Below are 12126 nucleotides of genomic sequence, written 5' to 3'. Positions count from 1 at the left end.
ACAAGGACCTGCTTCCTACAGGGATCAGTTTCCTCTTCTGTCCAATGGAACAGACCTGGTGAGCAAAATCCATGCCCAGGGACTTATCTTGTCCTGTTTTTTTTTTTTTTTTGGCTTTTCAAGACAGGGTTTCTCTGTGTAGCTTTGGAGCCTATCCTGCAACTCGCTCTGTAGACCAGGCTGGCCTCAAACCACAGAGATCCTCCTGCCTCTGCCTCCCAAGTGCTGGGATTAAAGGCGTGCACCACCAATGCCCCGCTTGTCCTGTTGTCTTTATGGCAAGTTAGCCCTCTCTATTGAATCTAGCCAGAGCTAGGCTGTCTAGAGGGTTGAAGCACCATTCCAAAAAAGGACCCGAGAAACTGCCACATGGTGCAATTTCTCACTTATTGTGGAAATGCTCCACCCCTGTCCAACCAAGCTGCTGTTCCAGTGGCCCAGTTGACATTTTTGCAATCTCTCTGGGGCCTCTGTATGTTGCAAAAAGCAAATCTTCAGAAAACAAGCATGCATTTGGCGTGTTTGAGAACTCATCTTTTTTTCTTTTTGTAATTTTTTTGTTATTTTTAATTACTCATATTTATATATCCATCCCCCATTCCCTCACCTTCCCCTCCTCCCATGTTCTCCATCCAAGCCACCCCAACCCCACCCCCACTCCTCTCCAGGGATAGTGAGGCCCTCTACCAAGGACCTTCAAAGTCTGTCATATTGTTTGGCTTGTAGCCCAGATACATCTTTTTTTTCTTAATACATTTTTTCATGCAATATATTCTGACCATTGTTTCTCCTCCTCCACCCACTCCCAGATACTCCACACCTATCCAAATCCATGCATTCTGTCTCTTTCTTAAAAAATAAAACAAAAGGCCAGGAAAATTATAAAAAGAAATTAAAATAATAAAGAAAAAGCACAAGAAACACACATATGCATAGCTCCAAACCTATAAAACACAAAATCAGAAACCATAATATGTAATAGACAAGCAAAAGAATAGTAAGATAATAAATGTCAAACAAAGCATTATGAGACAAAATACCACTGATCTCATTCTGTGTTGGCCATCTACTACTATACAGGGTTACATTTTAAGTGTGGTTTGTACAATGAGTGAGACTCCATTGTTGAAAACTAATTTTCCCTTTTCAAGTGGTTTTCATTGGAGATAGCTTCTTGGTTAAGGGTGGGAGTTTATGTTCACTTCCCCCCTGTCAGCACTGGGATCCCATCTGGCATGAGTCTGTGCAGGGTTTATGCATGCTGCCCCAGTCTCTGTAAGTTTACATGTGAATAAGTTCTGTTATGTCTGAAAGACACTGTTTTCTTGGTGTCATCCATCCTCTTTGTCTCTTAAATTGCTTTTCTGCTTTTTCTCTTCTCTTCTGCAAATCTGCCTGAGCCAAAGGGAGGAGCTTGATGAAGATTGGAAAAAAGTATCTTTATTATGCTGGCAGGCCCAGCCAGCAGACCCAGTGAGCTGGAGAGTGACTGGGCAGCAATCTACACTTACAGCATTTGTAGACCATATGGCATCATTTTGGCCATCCTTAGGATTTGTTTATGTGGAATTTCACATAGCCAACTGGGAAACAAATTGAGGGAATACATTTTTTTAAACTGAAAAATGTAAAGTCCTAGTGCACTATTTCCTTATAGAAGTTTCTGTTCATTTTGGAAATGATTTCTTTGTGCCCATTATTATTAAGACAGGGCAAAAGAAAAGCACTCCCTCTGTACTAAAAGATAAAAGCATGATCCACCATGAACCATTTGTTATTGGTGGTTTGGGGATTTGGATTTTAGCCTTCTTGCTAAGGACCATAAGCAAGAATCTTTACAGAATCAAAAACAATGAGGTTAGAGCAGTTCTTTTGTAACTGTTTTTCTCAAGGTAAAGAGTAGCCGAGGGAGAAAAGAGTGGGAAGGTGGTGTTAGCTGAGGCAGTTGTAAGCTGCCATGTGAACCCTAGTCTTCTGCAAAAACATCAAGTGATCTAACTTCTGAGCCATCTCTACAGCCTCAGACTTGAAATATATTATTCTTATTTGGGGGATTATGAGAGAAAACATGACACTTGCATTTCTGTGTCTAAGTTAATTTGCTTATAATAATTTCTAGTTTTATTCATTTTTCTACAAATAACTGTGATTTCTATTTTCCTTATAGCTAAATAAAATTCCAATGTGTGTGTGTGTGTGTATGTGTGTGTGTAAAACATATTTTCATTATGCATATATCTATTGATGACCATCTAAATTGGTTCCAAATTTACACACAACATAATGGGTTTTATCATCACATTTTTATATACACCCTTGTTCATATTGATTCTTCTCATGCCTTCTCCATTGCATTTATGTTTCTCCTGCTTCCCCCCCACACACTCCCATAGTCCCAACTCTTTTTTATCAATTACCTCCTGTTATCTTCATCCCCCTTTCCTCAAGAATGCATTTTCTCCTCTGATGGTTCTCTTTCTAGTTCCATGTCCTATATTCACCCCTCAAATATGCATAAAAATTAAAATCTGGTATTATGAGAGAAAACATGACACTTGCATTTCTGAGTCTAAGTTACTTTGTTTATTGTAATAGTTTCTAGTTATATTCATTTTTCTACAAATAACCATGATTTCCGTTTTCCTCATATGTAAATAAAATTCTGGTGTGTGTGTGTGTGTGTGTGTGTGTGTGTGTTTAACATATTTTCATTGCATATTTATCTATTGATGGCCATTTATATTGGTTCCATTTCCTGATTATTGTGAATATTGCAACAATAAATATAAATGTGGAAGTATCGTTGAGATAGAAATTTGGGTATCCTGTAATGGTAAAATGAGAACATTATATTTCTGCATTTAAGTGTATTCTTATATAATATGGCTTCAGCACCACCTCAGCTCAGGTCTTTATTAGAAATATGCCAATGTTCATGATATCATCACCGTCAAGCCAGGAGATTAAATACAAACTCCAGAAGCTAGAGTAATCTTATATCTCCCATTTGTTACTAATCATCTGTTAGTGAACATTATTAATTAATCCAAAATCTAAGGGGAATATGCGTACCTTTTTCTCAAGTTCCACAGCCTCTGCTGCATTTCAAGCCACACTAGTCACTCACACATACAGGATACAGTGTGTCTGAGATGATTAATCTTGAGCAGTAACATGAGTGAATTGAGAGAAAACTGCAAATTTGGTAAAGCAGGAGCTGAGGAGATTGCTCAGTGGTTAAAAGGACAATAATACATCAGTCACATACAAAGAATGATAGAACATGAGGCCATGGCTATAAATCATAATCGAGATAATGAACATAAAGCTTAAAAAAGCCTAGAGTCTTAAAGCCTATAAAATAAATACTTCGAATAAAGTAGTAATGGGCAGTTGAAGATTAAAGATCAATTAGTAGTCACACAGTTATAAAAGGGGATATACTAGGTTTGTTTATACGATCAGAGGGAATATTGCTACAATGGTCACCTGTAGGTTGACCAGCTGAGAGTACCAGTACTTCTGCAGTGGAAAGCAGGTGGGAGACAGAAAAAAGAGGAAGCAATGAAGGAACCTCGGCCCAAGGCTGAAGACCTGGAAATTTCTGTAATGTAAGTAGGAGTTCAAGGGCATCAACAGAATATATAGTCAAAGGCCCACCAGAGAGGCAGCTGTAAATATCTCATGTTCTTGAACAGAGTCCAAAATGTGTAGACATTAGTTATATTCTTCAGCGTTTTGTTTCATCTAAAGTCTCAGCCTATTTGCTTGTGCTGCTCATATTCATTGCCACTAAGTTTGCTAGCCCTCATGCTAACACTCTTGGGAAACAGCATCAATGACACAATAAAAACATGCTTACAGATTTTGCAGGTGTTCCTCAATCCATGCCATTGACAGCCAACTTTAATCATTAGAGAGCCATTTTACCCTATGCACTGAGATATTAGAGAGGCTTGAAATATAATGGAGGCTGTAGAAATAGAGATAAGGTGATATACTCCAGTTGCATTTTGTGCAAGGCAAAAATATTTGCTACATCAGGGCAATAATGAACTGTGGCATGGGGAGTTAATATTGTTTCAGGGGGTTCATCTGAATATGGCTTGGTAGTGAAGCTATTGTTCATGAAGATAGGAATGTTAGTAATAGAGCCCTCATCTCAGGGTGGTGAGAAGAGCATGTCTTGTAAATATTATTTTCTTAAAACCTAAAAGTGTAACTGCAGTACACTTGTAAAAAATCAACAATAACTTTTTGCAGAAGTCCAGTTTTATGGTTAGGTTTTGAAATAGACATATGGACATTTGACATAGATACTACCAAAGTCATGTACTTGTACAAACTAACCATAAAGACCACAGTGAGAAAGTCCATCCCCAAGCCCAGGACTACCAACATTTAGCAGAAGGTTCACATTTTGGAATACTCAGAGCTGCTGCCCCAACCTTGGTCGTTACATTTTTACAGGATCTAGTGTCTGTTCTAAGTTTATCTCAAAATCACCTGTTCCTATCAGTTCCAGTGTGGCATCTGGCATCTCTTTTCAATATGCGGGAAGTGTCTTTCTTTTAATCTATGTTAGTGACAGTGGGTGGGAAGACATTATTTCCCAGTGGTAGAGAGCTGTTTCTTCAAGTTTTTTGTTTTTGTTCTGCTCCTCTTCAAATACCTTCCCCACTCTCTGAACAAAGAAAGTAGATACATCTTCACCAGCATGGATAGGCATCATCCATTCTGGTAAATATAAGGCTAGACAAAAAAGATGGAGGTGGAAATTACTACTCATTCTGTCCTTGAATTGTGGCAATCATTTTCTCTTGTCCCAAACATAGAAGGACCTAGTTCTCATAACAATAGAATGAGTCTGAATTATTCCAACAGTTTTACTGGGTCTCCAGCTTACTAACAGCATATGGTGAAACTTCACAATTTCTGTATATGTATCAGACATCATATCATATATAAATACCATTTATCTTCTCATTTGTGATCTCTTGTAATTGTTTCTCTGAAAGTCTCACTAAGGCAGGATTGAACGCATGTATTTTAGATGTGAAAAGGAAATAAGGTTTTAGGTAGGCATAATAGAACATCTGTAAACATTCTGGATCTCATTACATGAGTTGAAAGCCTACTACAAACTAAATTAGTGGAGAGTCTGATCTACCTAGCAAGACTTTGAAAAGGAAGGAGGCATCAAATTAGGGAAGACATGGATATAATAATATAAAATTGTTTAGATTAAATATACTGGTGATCAATTCCAACTCACCAATAATGCATCAGTGTCTCATTAGAAAAAGAAAATGAAAAAAAGCATGAGTCACTTAATCAAAAGCCAGTCATGATTTGAATTCTCTACTTTTCTTCTTTTGTCTTTAGTTACCAGTCTCCCTGTTGTATGAGTGTAAATCTGTGCCTTCCTGAAGGCTATCTTGAGAATCTGTCCATGTGTCTGGATCTGTTCTTGTATTTGACTCTCTCCTCTCTCTCTCTCTCTCTCTCTCTCTCTGTGTGTGTGTGTGTGTCTGTCTGTCTGTGTGTCCGTCTGTGTGTGTCTGTACCTAACAAAGGTCTTTTTCTCTGTATTTATTGAAAAGTATAGAAAGCATAGCATGCAGAAGCAATTGAATACTATAAAGATCATTAACAGAATTTTACAAGGGATTAAGTCACTGGTTCTAACATATCTCAACCAAGCCTGACAACAAACACTACTACAAAAATTGTTGTTTATCAATGAATATCCTTAAATGGATACTCATTTTAGAAGATTACTTTCAATTTCTGTATTTATTGCTTTTAGCAAATAATACAATGCATTGTTTGGGGTTGGGGGCATAGAAAAGTAAATAATTTAAGATTATAACTATGTACTAGATAAGGTTGTAAAAGTTGATTATGTGGGAAATCCAAGACAAGTAAGGTTGACTGTTATATTGTTTTCTTAAGACAGGTTAAGAGTCTTGCAGCAGCCATCAAAGAGGAAGGAACTGCAGGCGCGCACGTCTCTCTGTGTGTGAATGTGTGTGCGTGCCCCTGTGTGCATTCGCAGGTGTGTGGACTAGAAGGTGGGGGCAGCCGAGTTATTCCCAAGTCATCTGACTCCATTTGCTATTCTTTTTTTTCCTCCCCCACAACGGGGTGGTAGTGGGTGTTCGCCTTTGTTCATCTTTTCATCTATTTTCATTCATCTCCAGACCTTTAGAAGTATTTTAGGGTAGGGGGTAGTGCAGAGGGCAGGAGAGGGGAAAGGAGGAGGACATGGAGAGGAAGAAGATTAACCTGGAGTTAAAGAACAGAGCCCTGTAGGAGGTGACAGAGTTAGTCCTTGAAAGCTGATTGTGTGTCAATGGGGAAATCGAAGGCCTGAATGACACCTTTAAAGAACTGGAGTTTCTTAATATGTCCAATGAGGAATCAAGTTCCTTGGCCCAGCTTCCCAGCTTAAACAAACTTTGAAAGTTGGAACTTAGTGACAATATACATTCTGGAGGCTTGGAAGTCCTGGCAGAGAAATGTCCAAATCGTACCTACCTCAGTCTGAGTGGAAACAAAATCAATGATCTCAGTACAGTGGAGGCCCTGCAAAATCTTATAAATTTGAAAAGTCTTGACTTGTGAGATCACAAACCTGAAGATTACAGAGAAAGTATCTTCGAACTGCTGCAGCAAATCACATACTTAGATGGATTCAATCAGGAGGACAACGAAGCACCAGACTCAGAAGAGGAGGAAGGAGATGAAGATGAGAATGGAGATGAAGATGAGGAAGATAAGGAGGAAGATGAAGCTGGTCCTCCTGAAGTATATGATGATGATGATGATGATGATGATGATGAGGAGGAGGAGGAGGAGGAGGAGGAGGAGAAGGAGGATGAAGCCAGTTCAGAAGTGGGAGAGGGAGAAGAGGAAGTGGGCCTTTCATACATAATGAAAGAAGAAATTCAGGATGATGAAGATGATGGTGATTATGTTGATGAAGGGAAGGAGGAGGAAGAAGAGAGGGAGAGGTTCTTCGGTGAGAGAAAAGGAAGCGAGATGCTGAAGAGGATGGAGAGGAAGATGATGACTAGATCCCTCAAGGATGAGGTTGTCTGATGCTCTTGGGCGTGCAGTAGAGCAACCATATGTCTTTGTTTCTTCATGTATGATAGTTGTCCCTATATGAGATGATATGTAACTTTTTATAAGGAAGTGTGGTTTTACTGTCTTTGCCTTATCATTCTGATTATGACTTGCTAGTTTGTTAATCATAATGTAAGTAGAAAAGAATTTTCATTCATCTTCCCATTGTGAAATTCTCTAGCACTGTATTTAGATTCTGGATTTTTATAATTCATGCTTAATGTATTAGACATTTTTAGCCCACAATTAAACATGGTTGCTTTTACACAGGGGTAGTTTGGTGCATTTCATTCATAATGTTTTAAAGTAATTTATAAATTAGCAAATTACATGCAGCTGTAATATTAATGGCAATAGTCTCTTGAATGACACAGCTGATTGATTTTTGTTTTTAGAGGTGATCCAGGTATCGATAGCTTGAAGGCAGTTTTGGGGGCTGGGGTGGTATTTGAGGACTTTCCTGTCACAGTTTGGGAAGCAGAATCAGAGTGAGAGGGTTCTTTTCAGCAGCATAGGCTATGGGCTCGGAGGTTCTCTTTAGTGATACTGCTCAAGGATATCACAGAGTGATTTTATGGAAGTCCAGAGACTTGAAGGCAAGCCCTTGCTGTCGGTGGTGCAGTGCCAGCAGGTTGCTGGGTTTCAGGTGTGCATTCTCATCAGCTGTTTCTCTACCTTTACCTTCCATTCTCCATTCCTTTCCACATCCAAAAGAAAGCTGGCAAAAATGTGGATACCCAGGACACTGCAGCCGTCTGTCGGTTTCAAACAAGTGACCTGGGATAGTTGAGATGCAGTGATGAGCATTGGGGGTGTTAGGAGACAGGCTTCGCTTACCATTGACAAAACACGAGGCTGTGACAGGATAAAGCAGCACATTCTCCTTCCTCAGAGGCCAGACTGATCACCTGCTGAGAACTATAATCAAGTCTAATTATTAAGCTGTTTTGCTAGGTAACTGAATACCAACACTGTGAAGTATTTATTGCATTTCTGAAAGGAACCTTTAATATTCTTCCTATAGTTTGAAAGTGAGATCAAATATAGCATTTCATTGGAATATAATGGCAGTTGGATGACTGTTTGAAAATCAATATTAAAGTCGGGGTTTATTTCAGATTGATATCTGTTAACAATAGAAAAACATCTGGGGTAAGCCTATGTGCTTCTTCATGGATACTAAATAAACATGAGGAGACAGGTCCCTTTTCTTTTGTCCCAGAGGATCCATGTTCTAGGAAATTTCTTTTTAAATCTTGGCTACTATTTTTTTTTCCTTTTGTATATCTGAGAATTTTTAAGTTAGTTTCAGCAAATTAACTGAAGTTCTGCCTCTACTGGGACACAGAAATTGTTCATAATAGTAGGGATGTTGCTTTTTAAGATGTTTGGCATGGTGTTTTAAAATAACAAATATGAAGTTATTTGCAGAGAAGCTAACAAGGTGGCATATCTGACTGAAATAAACTTGTGGTATATTCAGTGCCAGTACTGGGGTCTCCAAAGGACTAACACTTTCCTCATCTCAATAACTGGAATGTCTGCTTTCAGTCCCTAAGAATTCTCTTGGCACACTATGCCAGGTTCAAAGTAAATGCTTATTTTAAAAAGCAAATTAATATTGACTTTTTTAAAATCAATCATCTATTGTGCAATCAAAATTAGAGTCCTTGGGTTTAAAAACAACAAATAGGGCCTCCAGATAACTATTAAGGCTTTTTTAGCTTTGTGGGTGGCATTTTCATGCAAATAAGAAAGGGTGGGCTTTCTATTCTGTACAAGTTCTGGGTTCTGTTTTATCACTCCCTGTACTGCGCATGTATACAGTATGTTAAGTCCTTAGAGACTTTGAATACTTTTATTCAACTGTATCTTGAATGAAGCCACCACAGTGTTAAACACAAGGACAGGCAATGCTGATTGTGTTCCTATTTCGTTTTTATTTTTCTGACTGCTGTAACTTTAAGTTTTGAAATTGAATTTCTTTTAATAAATTGAAGAGTTGTTAATAATGAAAAAAGAGAGGTTAAGCAAACAGGATGAGTATAGAGCAGGAGAACAGTCTTAGGTGACCTAAGAATGTACTGTTAACTTTAGTGGTGAGGTCAAGTGAAAGTTCCAGACTCAAGGCATACAAAATATTTTAATAATATTGCATTGCAACATAATATGAGCATTTCTGGCCCTTTCTCCCATAAAATTTCCTGACATTATGACACTGTTTGGAGATACCAGGATGTCTGTCTGCCTTTCTGACTCTGTCTCTCTCCACACTCCTTTGTGTACACCTCATGTCCAAAACCCTTACTAGAAATGAACCCTGCTGCTGCTATGCTTTCTAGTTTCTAGCTGTGTGTGCGCAATTGGAAATAAATTTCTGTTGTTTCTGCTACTGAATCAATGGTATTTTGTTATGACTGTTAGAGAAGATTAAGGGAGCATGGATACATGGGGAGATGGGAAATACTGGTGGCTCCATTCTAAATCACTCAGTTGTACCTTCATATATCTATTGGATCAGACATAGTAGAAATTCATACTCACTTCAACATTATTCAATTTGTAGATATTCAGAGTGACTGAGACACTTATCACATTGACATGTACACACAATTTTGCAGTTTTACCAATTTGTTTCATCAAACACTAATCTATCTGTTAAAATGGGCCCTGACTATAAGCTATCAGTCTTTTCCATTAAAGAAAATGTGAAGGTTATTTCCACCTGACAAAACGTTACACGAAAATTTGAACTACAGTTAAATGAAAACAGGCGCTATTCCATTTGGAACACCAACAACAGCAACAGCAATGAACTCAGTGCCATCTTTCAAGGTTCCTTGTCTTATAATGTCATATCAGGGTTTGTTTTTTTTAAATCAGACATTATTCTCTTTATTTTATTTTTTCTCTTCTTTTATTTAACCTACAGGGACTTTGGGTATATGTCATGGCTTTCCATTTTTGTGTTTCTATGGGATCTTTAATGTGCAAAAGAGTGGGTGTCTATGGCTATATTTGTTTCTTATGCCTTTTCTTGGACTCTTTTACTTCTGTTTGTTTTGTCCTATTTTGATATGCTTGGTTTTTGTTTTGTCTTATTATATTATATTATTATACCTTAGAAACCTGATTTTTTAATTAAAGACAGAAAGGGAGTGGATATGAATGGCAGGGTAGGTGGGGAAGAACTGTAAGGGGTAAAGGGAGGAGAGACTGAACAGGATATATTACGTGAGAAAAATTATCTTCACTAAAAGAAAAATAAAACAATTCTATAATCTATGTAAGAGTTATCTATTTTTTGGGGGGTGGTTCAAGACAGGGTTTCTCTGTGTAGCTTTAGAGCCTATTCTGACACTTGCTCTGGAGACCAGGCTGGCCTCAAACTCACAGAGATCCTCCGGCCTCTGCTGGGATTAAAGGCATGTGCCACCAATGCCCGGCAGAGCTATCTATTTTTGTTACTATGTACATGGATATTTTACATATGGATATTATGGAATTCCACTACATATTAGATAACGTCACAAAATTGCAAGTGCAGAAACATATAGTCCACATGTGTGATGAAGACAAAAACATAAGGAGTTTCACAATTTTATTTTGTACGGTAAGGTTGCTTTTCCTTGTTATTTGTGGATATCCAAACTTATTAACCAGTTTATTTAGCTATAACTAAAAGCCTGTTTTTCAGTCATTTGTGTCCTATGTGTCTGAAGTAGCTTTAACTGAGAAATGTGGCACTGTTTCACTCTCTTTTTTTTTTTGCAGGGTGGGGTTTCTAAAATTGAATACAGGTGACTGCTCAAACCATCAGGAAACTTGTCTAGTGAGAATCTAGTAGTATCATTGTATCTAGAGTAAACATTAGAATGAAATAGTTGTTTCTCACTGTATCTAGGGTTACAGTAGAACATATTAATGTTGGATGTAAGACTTTGAAGAAATTGTAATAGAGAATAGTGATTGTTTTGTATGATTTATAGAGCTATTTTTCTAAAGGGGTTTCCCATATAGTACATGGCTTTAGTCCATGCACACTTGGAATCCTTGAATTATTGAATACTGCAAACAGTATACAATAAGGCCTAAAGCTTCAGGGCTGTGATGATTTCCTTCTGAGAACATATATAACAGATCAAAGGGGCTTTGGTAGGAAGAACTTCTTGTTCCCGAAACACAACTTTTGTGTACAATCAATAAATATGCTTCTGTAAGGAAGTTTGAAGGTCTGTTTACAGAAACCATTCCCTTCAGCTGCCAGAAGCCTGAAATTAAATTCTGGAGTGACACTCCTTCTTTGAACGTCCTGTGAAACACATAAAATGCAATATTTTGAACCAACATGATGGCTCAGAGAGTAGAGGGGTCCTTTACTGGAGGTAAAGTACGCTCAGGTGTAGGCAAGACTCCGGGATAGGGAACAGATATTGGGAATTCCCCATCCCAGGAATGAAAATGGAGTGAATGTGAAAGAAAATCTGCTTACAGTGCTTTTGGTATTAGTTAAAAGGCAGTTATTGGTTTCAGGCAACTTCTTGTGTTCAGATAAAACTGGAAGTAAGGGAGGAAGTGTTGAGAACTTTAAGGAGAGCTCATCAGGGAGGTGAGCCAATACCAGTGAAGATTTGGTCTTTAAGTAATTGGATGTCAAATGCTTCGGAGCCACTGCAGAGTGAGGGGTCACAGAAAGTCCACTCTGATGTGGAAAGGGGGAGTAAATAGGAAAATATTCAGGCTAGAAACCATCAGTAGAGGAGAATGTTTTCTCACAGAAAGATAGGAATGCCATTTCAGAGCAAGAAGAAAGGACAAGATAATGAAGATAAATTTCTTCCTCCTGTAGATGAAACAGACTTAGAAATGAGAAGGGCTAAACACTAGCTGCACAGTTTCAATAATTAATGATACAAATAGAAATCTCCTGAAAAAAAGAAAAGAGAAATGAAAAAAAATGAATCTTCCCAGTAGGAAAGAGGGAAGGAAAAGAAA

General features: G+C 38.0%; 1 pseudogene; it reads left to right on the top strand.

Moving 5' to 3' along the window:
- The first annotated feature begins 6267 nt into the window (after positions 1-6267).
- LOC100762696 lies at positions 6268-7079 on the top strand (annotated as a pseudogene).
- The last annotated feature ends 5047 nt before the right edge of the window (positions 7080-12126 follow it).

Source organism: Cricetulus griseus, chromosome X (assembly GCF_003668045.3).
Source record: "Cricetulus griseus strain 17A/GY chromosome X, alternate assembly CriGri-PICRH-1.0, whole genome shotgun sequence".
Lineage (NCBI taxonomy): Eukaryota > Metazoa > Chordata > Mammalia > Rodentia > Cricetidae > Cricetulus > Cricetulus griseus.
The sequence above is the reverse complement of the archived record's forward strand: the minus strand, read 5'-3'. Positions and strand labels throughout refer to the sequence as shown.